The 18638-nt window shown below is 38.5% G+C and overlaps 1 protein-coding gene across 8 annotated transcripts in view; it reads left to right on the top strand.

The window, feature by feature from the left end:
* The first annotated feature begins 3497 nt into the window (after positions 1–3497).
* The window catches only part of TRPS1 (transcriptional repressor GATA binding 1), a 302076-nt gene continuing 286935 nt past the window's right edge, over positions 3498–18638 (top strand). For 5 of the 8 annotated variants that reach the window (XM_061605416.1, XM_061605406.1, XM_061605424.1 and 2 more), the window contains exon 1: positions 3498–3585. The gene's annotated coding sequence lies outside the window, so the exon portion shown is untranslated. Of the gene's footprint in view, positions 3586–3758; positions 3817–4144; positions 4550–6490; positions 6513–18638 lie in introns of those variants that run through there. The other 3 variants (XM_061605383.1, XM_061605373.1, XM_061605397.1) reach the window with 3 other exon arrangements.

The following is an 18638-nucleotide window of genomic DNA, read 5'->3' as shown; positions in this document are numbered from 1 at the left end:
TCCTTCTTTTAACCTGACCACCTAAATTCTTAGGAGTTATCAGTTAATAGCTTATTGTCCTGGCAGCATGATGGAAAGGATACATATGTCATTTCAAAAGGTTTATGCTCATGATAGGATGTATTAGTCCCTAGTTATCATTGCTTAAAGCAGGAGGTCCCAAACGATGATCCACAGAACACCAGTGGTCCATGACCTTCATTCAGGTGGTCTGCAGCGTGTACCTGTGGATTTGTGGTTGAAGACAGGGCATTAAATATTCATATTTATTTTTAATTGTATTTTTGTTTCTTTTATGCCTTATACTGTATTGTGTTGTTTTACAATTTGAATTCCATAGAACTGAAATTGTAATACAATAAAATACAAAAGAAAAGAAATAAAAGCAGCAATAAATTACAGTTAAAATCATGCAGCACTTAGCGCGGTGCATTATGATTGCTACAACACGCAGGAAAATCATGAAGTGCTCCACCAAGTCCCTCAGCACTTTTCAAGTGGTCTTCTGTGTATGTGTGTTTGTGTGTGCATGTGTGTGAAGTCTGGGAACCACTGATTTCCCACCTGGGAAAATGGGGACAAAGACTGAGCTGTTTGAGCCTTGGTTAGATTTTCTTTTTCAAAATCAACTTGTGAAGAAGTTGCAAGAGTACGAAATTCATCTTTGTAAAGTTTGGCTCTGCCACTGCCGGGGCATGTAACAAGTAATCACCTTTTATTTTATTTTAAACTTTCCATTCACAGTGCCAGCTGACAAGCTTGTTCTGACATATTCAGTTTGTCCCCTCCCAGTCGAACCCATGACCTGTCTCAGCCAAAGGACTTCTATTTCACCTGATTCATACTCCTGAAGCCAACAGGATGCTATCAGATTAACTGAGTTGCATTTTGGGCCATAAGTTACCTAGAGACAAGACTTTGTTTAGTTTAAACTAAGCATTCTAGAGTGTTCTAAAACCTTGGTGGAAAAATGAACACCAGTCCTTGTTTGTGTAAATTATTCCAGACATTGTCTACAATTTCTTCAGCAATTGGATTTACAGCTTAATAAAATAAAATGTGGATATCTTACTTCCCCAAAGAGTGCTTATAGTACATATTAGCAATGTACTACAGTAAATTATTCTGCCATTAAAAATGCAAATAGCCCTTAGTTAACAGACTTTAAATTCTACCGCAGATATGAGTATTACTTTTCTTAGCTTTCCCAACTGAATTTCTGGTGATGGAGTACATAATCAGTCCTCCACATCATATGATTCTCTTCTCCCTCTTTAAAACAACATGGTATATGTCCGATAAAGAAACTACTTTTTACTTTCCTTACAAGTTCACTACTTGCCTGTGAATTATTGCATTTTTTCATGATGTGCTTATTGGACAAATCATACAAAAGAACATAAGCACGTGTGGGGAGTAGGTGTTGGTAGAATATGAATTAATACATTAGTTTACACATCTCCCAGTATATTATACAAAAGAGAAGTGAATAATTAATAAATGTAGCAGAACAGGCCTTGGTTTATTGCAGATTAATTTTTGCTTTGTTTGTTAAACTGAAATATTTTCGGTTGTATAGTGCATGTTAGCCCCCACAAAGAAATCACACTTTTAGGGAAAATATTGAGGATGAAGTAATGTATTTTGGGGAAAATAACTTTACATATAGCTAATAATTAGCTTTTTCATGTTTCTTGGTTGAATAATCTCTTACTAGGAGCGAGAATAAACTAGATTATGACTGCTTGAAGTCGGAAGTCAATATAAAATTTATTACAAAATGGAAAAACATCACAACAAGCTACCTAGCTATGGAGGGCTGCAGAAAGGCTATTCAAACATCCTACATGTTTATATTGTTTTTAACACCACCTTGTTTCACACTGAAAATTCTTTCACAGAACACTTTTCCTCAGAGAGTTATAAAAAAAATGTCATTGCCTGTCGGCAAATTACAGTATAAGGAATTTGACTCTTGTTAATTCAAAGTTTCAGTGTAAATACACAGGGGTTGAAGGAACTTTTAAGAAAAGGTTGACAACAGAGCAAATGTATATAATGTATACTATGATAAACCCGAGGGGTCGGCACTGCCGTTGGCGTAGGGTCTTGCTTAGTCTTGCATTAAAAGAAATGACTTAATGTTAAAAACAAATAGACCGCAGCTTGCAATTCTACCCCAGTCTCAAGTTTGGCTGTTATAAATGTTTTTAAGTCTCTCTCCCCCCTACACCCCAACAAGGATTTCCAATCATATTCCAAATGCAGGTTCCTTTTTCTTTGGCGACTTTTCAAATCCATCTTTTCCCATCCCAAGAAAAGCATCTGAGGATCCCTATTATGCTTTCTCTCTGTATATGCCCAAGCATACAAAGGTGTGGCACAAACCTGCATCACCCCTGGAAATGCTGCTACTTGGCTCCCTCACCATCCATATCCCATTACAATCCAAAACTAGAATAATCAAGGAAAGGGCCATAGCTCAGTGGTAGGCCACATGCTTTGCATGTCGAAAGTCCATGGTTGAATCCGTGGCATCTCCAGGTAGCAAAGGCTCCCATTTTAAACACCGGAGAGCCGCTGCTAGGATAGACAATAATATTGAGCGAGCCAAGACCAATGGACTAGCTTAGTGGAAGTCAGCTTTCTTTATATTCTAGCTTCTCTTAAAACTTCCTGTGTGATGCATTAAAAAAAAAAAGGTTCTTTGGAGAAGACAGTCTTCCCCCTTTCCAAAAGTGAAGGGGGGGGAACAAACAAGCAAGCAAACAGAAAAAGCCTTCCGCAATGATGGTCACCATTGCTATTCCCCCGCCCCGGGAAGGGCCAAGGCGTGCGAATGATTTGATTCTCCCAAGCCGCCTTTGCCTCGTGGGGCTGCTGCGAATTGCAAGGAAGAGAGAGCAAAAGGGACAGAGCGAGCGAGCGAGCGAGACGGAGGAGGAGCAGCCGGCGAAGGAGGCCGGGCTAAGGCCGGCAGCGGCAACAGGGGACGCCTGTACTGTCTCTTTAAGGGCTCTCAGTCTGGGGTGGCGCTTTTCTCTTGCTAAGGCTCCCTTTGATATTAATAGTGTTGGTGTCTTGAAACTGACGTAATGCTCGGAGACTGAGGTCCTGACAAGCGATAACATTTCTGATAAAGAGCTGATCTCCTTGCAATCTCAAAAGCTTCCTCGGCAATCCTCCTTTTTTGGGGCTTGTTTGTGCCACTAGAAGCCAGGCGCTTTCTCTCTCGCTCTTTCCCTCTCCTCTTTTATAAACATAACCAGGCGGATCCAGGTCCTTTTTGCGCTTCCCCCTTTCGCTCTCTCTCTCCCCATCAGCAGAGGGGGCGAGAAGGGGGGGTTGTGAAGGCAAATCTTTCCCCCTCCCCTTCTTTTTAACCCCCCCTCTTCCTCCTCCTTTCTCTGCTTTTTTCTCCTGCTCCTCCTCCTCCCTTCCCTTCCCCCCCGTTTCTACCTCTTCCAAAATAATCCAAGATCAACTCTGTTGCAAACAACAGAAAGACGGTTCATGGCTCAAGCGACGGTTCCACCATCTTTCAAGCTGCTTCGATTATTATTATTATTGCTGATTAATCAACAGGTAAGCGGTGTCGCTGCTGCTGCCCGTGGTCGGGCGATTTTAAAGAACCGGGGGTGGGGGGTTTAGAAAGAACAACATCAGGGACTGTGCTGTGTGTCGATGTGGTGGCTGGGGAGGGTGCGAGAGGTGGAGATCGCGGAGGGGGTGGGGGCGCGGGGAGGGGGGTCGGTTGCGCGCAAATCCTTTCCTGCCTCTGACGATCACTGCGTCTGTGCTTGTGCTGGTAGCGGGGTTTGTATATTTTACAATTGTATATTGCGTGCGCGCGTGCGTGTGTGCAATGAGAAATCGGATGTAAATCAGGGTTGACTGGAAAAGGGGGTGAGTTTGTGTGTGCGTGTGTGTTTTAAGGGGGAGTGTAAAAGTGTGAAAGAAGGAGAAAGCTTAGATGGCCTAGGGTTTTGGATGTATGTGTGTTTAAATTATCTTTTTTTAAAAAAAATAATCCTTCTCCTCCTCCTTCCCTTCCTCGGGTCTACGCCTTTTGTGGGTCAAAACCATGTGTTGATGCCTGGGAAATTGGCGACTTGAAAACTTGCAGTAGCCCTGTTGGTGGTGGAGTCAGCGGGGGTCAAGTTCAGCAGCCGAGGAGAAGCACAAGGGAAGCCCTTCCCCCTTGCACTCCCTCTGCCCCCCTCTCCACCCCGCAACAAGAAAAGAACTTCTAAAGCTGCCGGTGTCTTTCCGGGCTCCCCTCCCTTCGTATGTGCATAGCTCTGATTTAATTCCCCTCCATGTAGGAAAGGAAGGGGGGGGGGAGAGAGAAAATCCAGAGGTATTTTATCCCATTTGACTTTTTTTTTTTAAGTTTTGCAAATCTTGCATCCAAAGAGCGGACAAACCCTCCAGAGTTTTTGCACCTTTCTGATTTGTTCCTAGAGGAAAAATCTTTCTTTTCAAAAGAAAAGAGAAAAGATTGGGGGATTGTGACAAAAATCCCGGCTCAAGAGGGTGACCATCATGAGTAAGTTTGGGGTGGCGATGGGAAGAAACTTTTTTGGTGTGATTTATATGTGTAACTTGTGGATGCGGATGGGGGGGTGAGGCAAGCAGAGTATTTATATATGTATGTATTTATGAGATGGAGAGGGTGGGACACTTACTCCTGGTCTCTTCCCCTCCTCCTCCTCCTCCCCCCTCTCTGGCAAGAGAAAAGGTGACATGTTGTTGTTGGTGACTGCATCTTTTAAAAGAGTTTAAAACTTTCTCCTTTTATAGGCCAGGACCCCCACTTAGCTCTTCCAGGGTTCCTACAAGTTGCTTGATCCCCCCCCCCTACACTTGAGATCTGTGTGGCTGATTTCCTCTCCCCCCCCCACCGCTTTTTGAAGGGACTGAATGAATGGAGAGGTGGAAACTTCCTAATACTTTGAAGAAGGAAGATTGCAGTTGTGCTGATAGTAACTTCTGATAAACAGAGCAAGGGGAGATGAGTGGGGTGGTTTGTTAGTAAAAGCTTCAGGAAGAAGCTCTTAATTTCTTTTTTGAGGGGGTGCTGTGCAAACTTAACACTTTCTACTCCATAGGTCTCCCCCCCCATCTCAGTCTTTGATCATAAAGAGACACTTGCTAGGACTTCCCAGGGTTGACTTGCACTCATTCTGTTGTTCAGGAGAATTTCATTCTGAGGTTCTTGTTAGTGGATTCATTAAAAAAAAACCCTTTCTGGTAAACAAGGTGTTACGTTTTTGGGACCGTTAGCAACTTTAAAAAAAGTTTGGGAGAACCAAAGTATATACAAACATAAACTGCTTTTTTTTTCCTACCCGCAAATGTCAAACATCTGAATTTCATTGACTGAAAGCGAAGGAGGAAAGAAAAAAGTCAGAGGCCAAGTGATGGAGTAAACATGAGGACTCATAATGAACCTTCTTTCCATTCACTCTTTTGCCAGTGAGCAGGAAGTACTGGAATAAAGTTGAAGCAAATGCACTTGAGAAAAAGTGCAAGTGGGAATTAGGAAGGAACATTAGATTGGATGGTTCATTTTTTCTGAATATGTACAGTGCCCAGCTCCTTGCAAATATTACTGCAACCTAATGATAATAGTAAATAGTAATGATAGAACAGGAATACACAGACTTCAGAGCGCTTTGTCTAAATCTGTAGCATGGTACCTATTTTAGTGGGGCTGATGTTCTCTTCCTACTTTTTTTTTTAATTAAAACATATTAAAAAGGATCTTCGTATATGTTGTTTGAAGAGTTCATCCACTTTTCTCTTGATATTTGTGGCTTTATTTTTTAATATATATTAAATGTAAACACTGATTATGAAGAGAACAAAAGATGAGAGCTACAAAAAGTAAGGTGCACAATAGTGGTAAAAGTTCTTTCCTGATGGGGACAAACCGGGGACAAAAGTTTACAGTAGACCCTTCTGAATGGAAGGCGCAGCTTGTCCTCTTGTTCACAATAATCTATTTAGGTGAGAAAGCCTTTTCAAGTATTTCACCAGAGTGACATATTAGAAATCTTAGGAAAAGCAAAGTCCAAAGAAAGTTTTTATTTTTTAAAAGTCCCTGTGCTCATGGAAGTAAATGCAGGGCTTTCATGAGAACACCAACTATTTCCTGTAAATCGTGAGGCTGACAGAACCGTCTGGAAATGATATCAACATTTTGCAAGGTTTTTTTTTTAACAACTGTAGTGAAAGTTTGTTACAAATATGGCTAATCCAAACAAATGGAGCACTTCATTCTCCCCCCACCTTTAAATGATGACAAAGGCCTTTCTGTTTCCTTCTTTTTAAAAAGGTATAAGTGTTGGTTGAACTGTTATTATTGATGACACATCACTAACTATTATACTGTTATACATATAAATCCTCAAAATCTTCAGCGCCATATTGACAATTTAAAGGGAGATGATTACTTTTAGAGCTGTCCCTAAAAGGGAACTTTGCTGTCTGTACATTGGGTATTACAGGTAACAGTAATGAAGAATATAACCTCACTTTTTTAGGAAGCCTGATAGTTTAAGGTATACTAGAAAAAAATCACTCCCTGGCTTTAAGGCTTAAAGCTAGTTTGTGATAGTTTTCTAATAGTTTTTGGCCTGCATTTCTTGCATTACGATGTGATATAAGGTACTGTTTTGAAGCATTTGAAGCTGTTTTGGCAAGAATTTACTGTAGAGTAGTATGATGGAGTTCATATTATTTGCTCAGAGTAAGTGCTTGGAGAACTGTGATCTGAGGCTTCAGTGAGCCTACATAGCTAAGACTTTCCTTATTAGTTTTAAAAATGCATTTATCACATACAAGATACACTAGCTTTTGTAGGTATTTGTGGAATAGCACTGGGTATACTGTCTAACAATAAATAAAGCTGCTGTTTTAAGGAGTATGTGCTTGTGTGTGTGTATAATAAACAGTGTGCTTAATTATTTTGTGTATGTCTGTGAAGATTTAGAAGTCTGAGTAAGTCCCACTGAGTTTACTGATTTACTCCTGAGTACTGTAAATGTGCATAATATTGCAGCCTTAGTAAATCTACTATAATTGATGTGCATAAAGAATGTATATATACATATAGACCACTTGTGTACTGCAGCTCTGTTATAAAAAACAGTAAAAGCAACAATTCTTGTTGATGAGCTTCTTACAGTGGCTGCTCATTAGATTTCAGCATTCAGATGATATTTTGTTTTTCATGCTGATTGAAGCTCTTAAGGAGTGCCTTATATTTTCCAATCATTCAGGTCACACTGACTAATTACATCTTGCTGTTATGTATGACGATTGGCCCCATAAAGTGAACTTTCTGTGAAAGTGACCCATATCCTTTACCTTATTAAAGCTAGGACTCTGCAAAAGTTAATAATTTCAGAAACATCTGAAAAATATTTATGAAAGCTGAAAGCATGGTTTTCAGCGTTGTTCTTACACAGAATCATCAGTAACACCTTTAAAGTTTGTTATGTATGTGTTTGAATAGATATGGTTGACCCATTAATATTTGACAACACTTAAAAGGTAATAGCTTTAATTGGAACATTATCAGATCTTACATGTAGCCACACTGACAATGTTGATTGTCATAAAGGTTGTGAATACACCACACTGAACGCTGTTAAAAAGTTTATGGTAAAATACTCAAGAACGTTTATAGTTAAACATATTTGATCATGTTTGCTTGGGAGTCTGAAAAAAAGTTATTCTTTGCTTGTAGACAAGCCAAGCGGGAATTACTGACACTTTTAATGTGCTTTCTGTTGAAACAAACTAGGAATTTGTGGGCCATGATCCTGGGTGGATTTAATTTCCACTGGAATCAGTGGAACTTAACTTTTGCCGTAATGTTTTTTGGATTGGGCTGTTGGTTAAAGTCTTGGCTTCGGACAGCAATATATTCTGATATTTGGATTTTTGGTTAGTGTGTAAAATGAAGCCATTCATTCCAGAAGACCGACAACTTTCCAGTTGCTGTTTGCCTTTGCTTAATTTAGTTTCCTCAAGACAACTAGTGAGGTAGTTTAGATATGTATTTTTGGCAGTCTTGGGTAACCATAAATGCAGAGTTTTCTGTCCCAAGTATTACACCTTACAATTCAAAATGTAGGCAATTCAAATATACAGATGGGGTTTTCTCTCTCTTTAAAAGCACAAGAAAGTCTTTCTTGGTGTGTTTCACCTTCTTAAAGTTCTCAGGTAAAAAAGAAGCCTAGCTATTGCTTTCTTCAGGTATTGGCGAATACTATAAACTATTAGTATGGCTGTCACTCAGTTACAGAATTTTATCTGATAAATTATCTACCTTTTAACTGATTAGTTAACTCATTGATTCACAGTCGCACATATCCAAGACACCTGAATATATGTGCTTTTTAAAGATATTTGAAGAGAGCTTCCACTTATTATTAGAATTAAGGTTTATCTTTAATATTTTCCTTTTCATTTCCTATTTCATTAACACAGCAAAAACAGGATGAAAACAAAGGAAGTGCATAGTTAATTTTTCAGCTCCACAGGTTAATATATCTCTAAATCAGTTAATCAACTTAACCTTTAGTTGATTGATCCACTTATTAAATTTGTACTCCATAAAAACCTAATCATTGTAATTTTTAAAATACTGCTGATTATTGACCTTTGGAAAAATAATTTATTTTTATCTCTCATTAAGTATAAATCTTTTTTTAAAGGGGGACATTTAAAAAACCTGTTGAACTTCCTTCTTATGATGTCACAACAGAGTTATGATATTGCTTTGACAGTTAAAACCTCCCAGATATAGGCTATTTTGATAGTTTCATGATTACTTTCAATTTAATGTAGAATAGGAAGGAAACCCAAGTTTTGTTTAATTGTATTGATCTTTGACAACTTTGAAAATAATACATACAAGCTAGTAAAGTTGTAGTTATTGAATTTAAGATTGTTCCATTAACTTCAGTGGTATTACCAGCACAATACTGTGCGTGTTTACTCAGCTCACTATGTTCAGTGGGACTTACCTCCTGGTAACTGCATAAGATTTCAGCCTGACAGCATAATCCTTTGCATGTCTACTCAGAAGTAAGTCCTATTAAGTTCAATAGTGGTTCCTCCCAAATAAGTGTGTATTGGATTGCAGGCTGAATTGGTTTAAGACTACAGTCTGTGCACATTTACAAAGAGTAATCCACATTGAACACAGTGGACTTACATTAGAGTAAAAATACACTAGGTTTATTGTGCTTTAAATCCAACAAATTTATTATCTAACTAATTCACATTCCAGCTAGATTTAAAATTACTGGCTTGAAACCAACTTAATCCCAATTCTGTTGAAAATCCTGAATAATTTCATACCCTCCTTTATGATAGTAGAGTATATTGACTCATAAGGGACTTGATTAGTTCAAATTAGTCTAACGGAGTCGTGGATTAAGTTTATAGTGAGCATATTATAGCTTCTTAAAACAGCTAAATCATTGTACAGTAAATGTTTACTATAGGTGTAACAAGGTTTTGATGTTAGATTTACGTTCATGTGAATTTATAGAAGTGTCTTTGAAGCTAACAATTTAAACTGGGTCATTGAAGTTGGTGTTATTGCCCACATTATTTAAATGATAATGTGTAGTTATGGCTTCCAACAGTGCAGCTCAATGCCCCACATTTAAGCAGGAAAAATTAAAGGGAAGTGTGTGATTTGGGCAGCATTCCATAGAATTTAAGGAGGGGGAGGTCCTGTAGTGGCATTTCCCGGGGTTGTTAGGAAAGCATCATTTACCTACACATAATTTACATATTCCCACTTAGTTCAATTGCTTGGTTTGCAGCCTCTTTTGTAATCTCTATGTGTGAATGAAATATTAGTGGGTTGAGAGGTCCGTAAAAGTGGTGGCTAGCTTATTAAATTATGTGTGTTCACGTGTGTGGGAATGTCATGTTAAGAGACCTTCTTTACTATGTGTCTCAAATTCAGCTTTGCTTTTTGTATGCTTCAATCAAAATGCACATGGAAATGTTTTGCTGCCTTTTATAGTGTCCCATAATTTTCCTATCAAACTTGTACATGTTGTAGGATGTGAATCATCCTGTAAACATATATATAAAGAATATTATCTGCTAGTGTCGATAACCTTAAAAAAAAAGACACATGCACAAACTCCGAGAACTTGGGAGGGCAGGAAGTTCATTGCTAAAGTGATAATTTAAGATCATCTGGGGAAATTTTACTCACGGCACCGCACCGTACAGAATATCACAGGGTGGTGGCCCAAAAACAGGCATTTTCCGCCATTGCTGCTGCAATATGGAAGTGCCCTTTCCTCTGCCATATGTGAAGCAATCCATCAGTTGCTTCAGACATCTTGTAAAGACATTTTTGTTTTACCTAGGCTTTTCCTGACCCATAAGATTGTACTTCGTTATTACTGAATTTCAGTTCTTTACCTGTAGTTATAGTACTATTTTTATGTTTGTATCTCTATTTTAATGGTATATTTTTATGCTGTATTTTTTGTGTACTGAGTAGAGATTTTAAGCGGTTTAGAACTGCTTTCAAGTAGATAAAATTCTAAAAAGCGCTTTCAATTTTTGGGGAGTTTGTACTGACAACCTCCAATCCCAAAACTATAGGCAATCAATAGGAGAAATGTCTGTCTTCGAAAAAACTAATTCATATTTACCCCCCTCCAAAATGTATTTCATACAAATATTTTAATTTTTCAAAATATACCCAGCCCTTTTTAAACCTTACTATAAACCCTTTACAAGAGGCTATACACCTTCCCCTGGTGGTTTTATTTATTCAAGAAGGAAACTTTCTCCCCTCTTTCTTGCATGCGTGCTCTCTCTCTCTCTTCTTGGTTTCTTTAAACCGACTGACGTAATGCCAAACTTTGCTTTAAAAGAACAGACAGAAGTAATTGGTAGCTTTTAACTTTTAATAATGTTCTGGATTTGTTTTAGTGCCTAACTGCCATTTTTTAAAAAAAGAACTCAAGTAAAACCGGGCTTGAAGCCTGAAGAAGAAAGACCCCGTTGATGCAGTTATTTTTATTCTTCTTTTCAATCAGTTTTTTTAATCTTTCACGCTGAGCTTTGCTATGTTTCTCCAAATGCATTTTGTGAATACTGGTGCATTTTAGGTTACATTAACTTCAACTGGTTGAGAAAAGGAAAGTTTCCTCATGAGGTTCTAAGAGGTATTACTGCTCTTTCCCTCCCTCATTTACTTTAATCAATTTGTCTTTCGATTAGTAATTGCTACTCTCAAACTATTTAGTATTTTTTTAAAAAATGTCAAGGAATAATTTACACCTGTTATTGTAAGGCAAGAAACATGCAAACAGAACAGTGGAATAGTGGCATTGGCAAAAGGAATGTTCAGCCTGTTCCGAATCAACCATACACAATTTTTTTTAAAAAAAATACATCCATTCTTCTTTTTTCCCGGTTGCTACTTATTCTACACTTCTTTTGGAAGTCTGACAATTACAAAGAAGAGAAACAGCCATTAACATATGCTGCCTAGGACAGTAATTGAACAATTTATTTTAAGATTTTTAAATTTGCTTTATCATCTTCTACAGTTACATTTCCTCTTTCCATTCCCCAAGTTGGGTTTTACAAACAAGCCAAACTATCTGTCTGCAATTGGATTAGTCAAGAGATTTCTTGGTGAAGTTGACCGTGGTGCGAGACTTCATTCGTTGGCAAACGTGAAAATCTCTCAAAGGCCAAGTCAGCATGTGCCAGTTTCCCCTTCCTTCAGGGGAGGCACTCCACCCAGTTGATGGGTACCCCACCCAAAAGCAGAGAACTATAATTCAGTGGCACCACTTTTTAAAATGTCAGTTCTCCCTGGAGTTCAAACCCTAGACTTAAGTTGTTTGGATCTTTAGCTTTCATTTCAGCGTCATTCTTTTCAAAGACGTTTTAATCTGTAGAAGGTCTTTGTCAGGCTGTTTCTGTTAATTCTCACTTGGAGAAAACTCATTTTGATGTTAGTAGGGCTTATTATTGGCCTTTGGATTGGCATGTAGGGTTTTTTTGTCTGGGAAAAGCTGATACAACTGCATTTTTAGGCTATAAGATAAAATAAATTTAGATAGTTATAAATCTTTGTTCACCCTCTCATATGAAGTGAAAGTGCATACATTCAACCCTTTGCTAATATATTCTATACAATAACACCAGGATCTGCAAAACAGTTTAAATGAGGTATATGGGTTAAGTTTATTAACTCCTGTTGAAGGCAATGGGGCAAAACTGTTTTAATCCTTGGACTTCATGTCAACAGATTTGTAGAACAGTCTTTATATAAATTTGCTTACCAAGTGTTGCTCGGTGTCCAGTACCTCACTGTATTTAAATCCATTTTTTTCTGCACACAAATCTGCAGGAGTTATGTTTATTTGATTTGGTTTGCGTCTCTTTTTACCAATTAAAACTGGGAAACACTCCAATTCCCAAATTGGTGCCTATCACGCAATTGTAGATAATATCAAGCAAATATATGCTGTAATCTTGAAATAGTATAGTATGGAAATATTCCGCATACAGATTTTAATAGAATTTAGCTGGGATTCTGTCCAACTAGTCTGAATATTCTCTTTTTATATGTAACTTAAATTAATCACTTTCATAACAAGGGAGAAAAAGATGAGAAATGATTGGAAAACGTATCTTGGGCAAAGCATGTAGCATACATAATGCTTGCCTCTTCCCAGCGTTGTTAGTTCATTTGTGTGGCTTAAAACCCCGTCTGTGGAAGATGACACAAGAAGTTCATCAATCGTGCTTATGTTCATGTACAAGATTTACTTAAATACTATGTTTCAGTTTTGCCTCAAACCATTTTAAACCTCCTCTGGTCCAAGAATCTACCATTTCTGGGTTCCTGAGAGATTAAGTATGACAGTTTCTATTATATAATGAACAGCAGTATTGTTTGAACAAAGGTAACATATTTTGATTTATGTACTTTTTTTCTCCCTGCCAGTTGGCAGTAGTATTGCTCTAAAATGGGGAGTGTAAAAATCTGAATATCTGAAATCTATAGTGCAGGAGATGTTTTTAAATCACTGGCTGTATCATACATAGGGTAGTGCACAGTATATACAGTAGATTTCTTTCTTTCTAATATGTAGACAATGTACCTGCACACTATTGTACCTTTATATGTTCATATATGATTGTGTTTCATGTGGTACCTTGTACTTCTCTCATGGAATGTTGTTTTAATATGTTTTCTTAGAAGTGCATACTCTTTAATGCCACAATTGTGCCACAGAGGTAAATAATTGGCAGACATCAGTTATGGGGGGAAGGGGGATAATTAAGAGATTTACAGAGGATGGCACACATTTGTAATCCCACGAATGTAAGTCTTTGTCTCCACAACTATGTTAACTTTTAACATAGTTAACTTTAACTATGTTAAAAGTAATTTTTTTAAAAAAAGCTGCAGTTATTTGGTTTGTGTGCCTAATGTACAAAACAGGCTGGTAAACTTGTAGACCACTGTTCTTGGCCTAAATAGTTTCAACGCTTCTTAAACTAGGTAAACAGATTATCCTTCTCTGACACCTTCAAGAAAAAATCTGTGAAAAGTGATTAGTTTTTCCCTTTGCACTGAAAGTTAGATAGCTCTGGCTCCATTGGACAAATGGGAAGAGTGAATTCCACAGTTGACAGCTCTCTGTAACCAAGTTCTGCCACCCAAACTCCAGATGTTCAGATCTCCAAGTGTCTCTCATTATGGTAGGGGAAATATGTGTATGCCAAATATCTCCTTTTATCATATGGAGCATTACAGAGATCTGACCTTAGTGTGCCGTTGGTCTTTGAACTATAGAGTGTGTCAGTATTACTCTGGGACTTGCATATTGTGTTCTTTTCCAATAATTTGATATGATTTAATCCTATGTATATTTAGTCAACATTCCGTAGGAATGTTACAATTTTTTTTATTTTTCGGGATGGCTTTTTATGTTAATGAAGGATAGAATGTTACAATTCTTGTATGGTAAAACATATGAAAATAAGCTAGACCAAAACATGCCAGTATGGCATTCCTCAGTTTGGACTAACTGGTGGTTCAAGTTTGGATTGATTCTCTGGTACAAACAGAAACCTACCCCTCTAATGAAATGTTGGTCTCTCATACATGTTCTAAAACTCCCTTTCTTTCCTTTAGCATGCAAATAGTTCAGATGCTATATTACATGTGTAAGCGTAACACCAGGTGCACATCGAAGATGCTTTTTTATTAGTGCTGTGAGTTACTTAAAATCTTTTTTAAGACATTGTAAATAAATATTGAGACCAGTGTTGCATAGTGGTTAGAGTGTTGGACTACCACCTGGGAGACCAGGGTTCGAATCCCTACACAGCCATGAAGCTCATTGGGTGACCTTGGGCCAGTCACTGCCTCTCAGCCTCAGAGGGTGGCAATGGTAAACCCCCTCTGAATACCGCTTACCATGAAAACCCTATTCATAGGGTCACCATAAGTCGGAATCGACTTTAAGGCAGTACACACAACAACAAATAAATATTATAGTGTTTCAATGAAGGCACTATTTTGACGGCAGTTAATGAAGATCATGCTTGCAACTAAACAATACCAAAAATAATCTGTTGTTTGGGAAATCATTTTACAATGCCTCACTTGAATTGGACTATGGATTGTTTAGTGCAACCCCCCCCCCACATTTTAAACAACTTTTTGGAATTCAGAGTCAGCCAATTTCAGAGACAATCCTGTAAGATCCCCATTTTTAATCTGAAATGAATGAAGTAATTGGGTAACCACACTGACAACTTGATCTGTACTTTCATACCTAATTTCTCCCCTCTACATTGCACCATCAAATTGCACTATTAAGAAATGTGCGGCGTTTGGAAGAATGTTGCATGATGTGAACAGTGTTCCATATGCCTCCTTTTTAAAAAATAAAACAACAGAAGCATTAATAAAAATAAAGATCCTTTTTAAAAAATCAAAGAGACCTTTTTTTAAAGGTCTCTGCCTGCAGTGGTGGGTGATGAGTCCTGTGTTCTCACATTGATGTAGTGGGTTGAAACACATTTTCTGTTTTCTTGTCAGGAAGCATGATCTGACATACTTCTTTTTACATAGGTGCTACTCTCTCATTCACAAAGCATTCTATATCTTTTGCTCTGTCTCCCTTTGCTTCTCCATTTTATCCTTCTCTCCCATGTCAGTGGCTTTTTAGGCTGTGTATATATAAACACAGGACACTTCCCTTCTAAAAATACATGCAAATTAATTTCCCTAAGTGTTGCACCTTTAAAAAAAAAAACACAGAAAGCATCAGTGTTTATTTTGTTCTTTATGAGGCTTTCATGTCTTTAAAGTATTTATTGTGATGTAATGAGAATTCTGACACTAAGGCTGCAATCCAATATGTCTCAGAAGTAAGCTCCATTGGGTTCAATGGGACTTACTCCCTGGTAAGTGTGTATTGGATTGCAGCCTAATGCTGCTGGGCAGGGATGGGACTGGAATGGGTGAAACACACTCTCATGTTCCACTTTTACTTGTGGCTAGTTTTGTAATGTCATTGGGACAAGGGTGTTTGTCAGTGCTGGAAAAGTTCTAAGCAGATATTCAGTTTACTTGCTTTAAAGCTGCTGTTGGGATAAAAGCAAAAAGAGGTAATGAATGTTGGTGTTTGGGTTTGATCTGGCTGCCTGAATTATTTTATAAATGTGAATGGAAACTTGAAGCCTCTGATAAAGATAACCTTGTTAGGGGAAAAGAAAAAGAAAAAAGGATGTAACATAGTAATCAAAGGTGCTAGGGTAGTTGTGTTACAGCTTAAACAACATGTGGCATTTTAAATCACTTCATCAGATGCATAAAGGATTTTAATTTCGGATTACACATAATGCATCTGAAGAAGTGGACTATGCCCCACGGAATCATATGTCAAAATAAATTTGTTCGTCTTTAAGATGCCAGCAGACCCTGTTAAAAGTGCTGTGAGTTGTTCAACATGCATTTAATTAAAGATCCAAATGCTGGTTTGCCACACCAACTTAAGTTCGTCTGGAAATAGGGTATTTTTCAGTAAACTACCCAGAATAGGTTCATATGTGTACTGGATTATTTTTAAAGTCCTTATTCCATCTCATAATTCACCAGTTTTTCTTAGTAAATAGTGATGAAAATGTTTACATGGTTTGCTGGGACTCCCTTAACGGTTTCCCATTAGTCTGTTCTGGTTGGTTGCATTCCATTTTCACTATTGCTGGTGGAACCCCATCACTGGGTGACTCTCAGATGATGTGTCTAGTCCTGGAGATGACTTGTACTACACCCACTGCTAAAACCATGGGAAACTGGTTTCGAGGCATCCGACACATCAAACCTCCATTTTAATATATGTTGGCTTAATCAAGATTGCCATCTCTCCATGGTTACATTCAGTGTAAAATATAATTCATTTCAGTAAATCTGTATCCTATTTCCAAACATGCCAGACTGGGTGTGGGTACCAGACTGGATGTGATGTTAATAGTGCAATACTATACATGTCTGTTCAGAAGTAAGTCTCATTGTTTACAGTTGGGGTTACTCCTAGGTAAGTGTATATAGGACTGTAGCACATTAATTCTGCATGTGGTGTCGGGTCAATACAGGTCTGCACGATCCACAAAATGCCAAATCTTCCTCTTGACTACTGCAGCTTTGCTCTTGTTTTATGGAAACAAGTGTGATTACTCAGTTGAAGTAAAATTTCAAGAAGGTGGATGAAAAGAACCAGACCTCACAGTTGAAATGCAAGAAGTGGCTAAAGATGAGAAAGCTGGTTTCCAACCAGGATTATTAATAATAATATAGGGTGCTGCCTTCTACTAAGTCAGACCACTGGTCTATATAGCTCAATATTGTCTATGCTGACTGATAACAGCTGTCCTAGGTTTCTGACAAGGGACATTCCCAGCCCTACCTGGAGATGCTGTGGATTGAATATGGGACCTTTTGCATGCAAAGCTAATGATCTACCAGTGAGCTATGGCCTTCCCCAAACAGCTGAAGGAAGTCAAAGGAAGGGAGGAGACTTCAAAACAGCTGTTTTGTAAAACACTTTCCATAGGCTATTATCAGGTACCCATCTTACAGTGTATAATGTAATGCCAAGATCGAGCCCTCTTTGGTATGCAGCAGTGGGACCAATAGTGGTCAGTGCTAGCCAAGGGCAGGATGGGGTGGAGTGAGGAGCACAGAGGCCTGAACTGGAGTGGGCACATCAGCTTTCAGTGAATATCATCAGTGCATCTTGCATGTTCTTACTGAAATTCATTGACTCCTTTGGATTATCGAACGCTTGCCCAGCTTTTTTAGCACAGTCTAGAGAGATGCAAAGAGGAAGCTTCTTCTAGCAGCTTAACTCTTACAAGAATCTAGGGGAGCTACTTGCCATTTACTTAAAAACCTGATGGTTTCTTATGGAAGGTCCATGCCAAGCCTGGCGACTTAACAGGTCTTCAAAAAAACACTTTTACTCCCAATGCTCTTGTTAGAAGAGCCTTGCTAGGTCAGACCAAGGGCCCATCTAGTCCAGCATCCTGTTTCCAAAAATGGTCATCCAGATGTTTCTGGGAAGTTTACAAGTAGGATACAAAAGCAACAACCCTTTCCCCCATTGTTTGTTCCCCAGCAACTGGTATTTCTTTCATTACATTTTCTTCTTGCCTTCAATAGAACTCATGATGGTATACAGAGTTCCTAGGCAGTCTCATCCAAGTAGTGACCAGACCTAGATGTTCTTGGCTTCAGAGCGGTTGCTGCATCATGTACCTTCAAATTAAATTGGCACAGTGTCTCTGAACACAGTGGTTCTGTTTTGCTGTTCTAACAGCTGTTGGTGGACTTGTTCTTGCCATACTTTATTATGGGTTTCATCTTATTGAGTATAGTGCCTAAATCTCACATTAGTTGCACAGAATATTCTTTCTTTCAAGTCGTTGCGTGAGTTGTGGATTAAGTTTTCATAGTAGGGTAATATAGTGTAGAAGCTAAGAATGTTGAACATACGCAGCTGACATCTTAACTCCAACCATGAACTTGCTCAGGCTGCAATCCTGTGTGTAATTGCTAAGTGTTACTGAAACCATTAGGATTTACTTCTGAGTAAATATGCTTAGGAGCAGGTTGTGTTGCCTTGGGGCAAACTCCTATCTCTCAGCCTCAGCTCCAATCTTCTTTACAGGGATATAATACTGGTGTTAGTGCCGTGTTGAAAGTTGTCATCCAGGTGAAAGAGGCTTCTGTTCTTCTGCCTTCTTCTCAGAACACTTTGGAACTACTTTGGAGTTTTTTTAGATGGTTTTAGATGGCTCATGGTTCTGAGGTTTCTTTATCGTTGCAAGGTGGCCAATAGTTTTTTTCCCCAGTGTACATTTCTCCAGCACTCTGGCACCTCCCTGAAAAAACCCATGGGAGGTGTTGAAAATGGAAATGGATTGCCTTCAAGTTGATTCCAACTTATGGCAACCTTATGAATAGGGTTTTCTTGGTAAGCGGTATTCAGAGGGGATTTACCATTGCCTTCCTCTGAGGCTGAGAGGCAGCGCCTGGCCGAAGG

This window comes from Rhineura floridana, chromosome 1 (genome assembly GCF_030035675.1).
Source record: "Rhineura floridana isolate rRhiFlo1 chromosome 1, rRhiFlo1.hap2, whole genome shotgun sequence".
In the NCBI taxonomy this organism is placed as follows: domain Eukaryota; kingdom Metazoa; phylum Chordata; class Lepidosauria; order Squamata; family Rhineuridae; genus Rhineura; species Rhineura floridana.
Note: the sequence above shows the minus strand (reverse complement) of the source record. Positions and strands in the feature narration are given on the sequence as shown.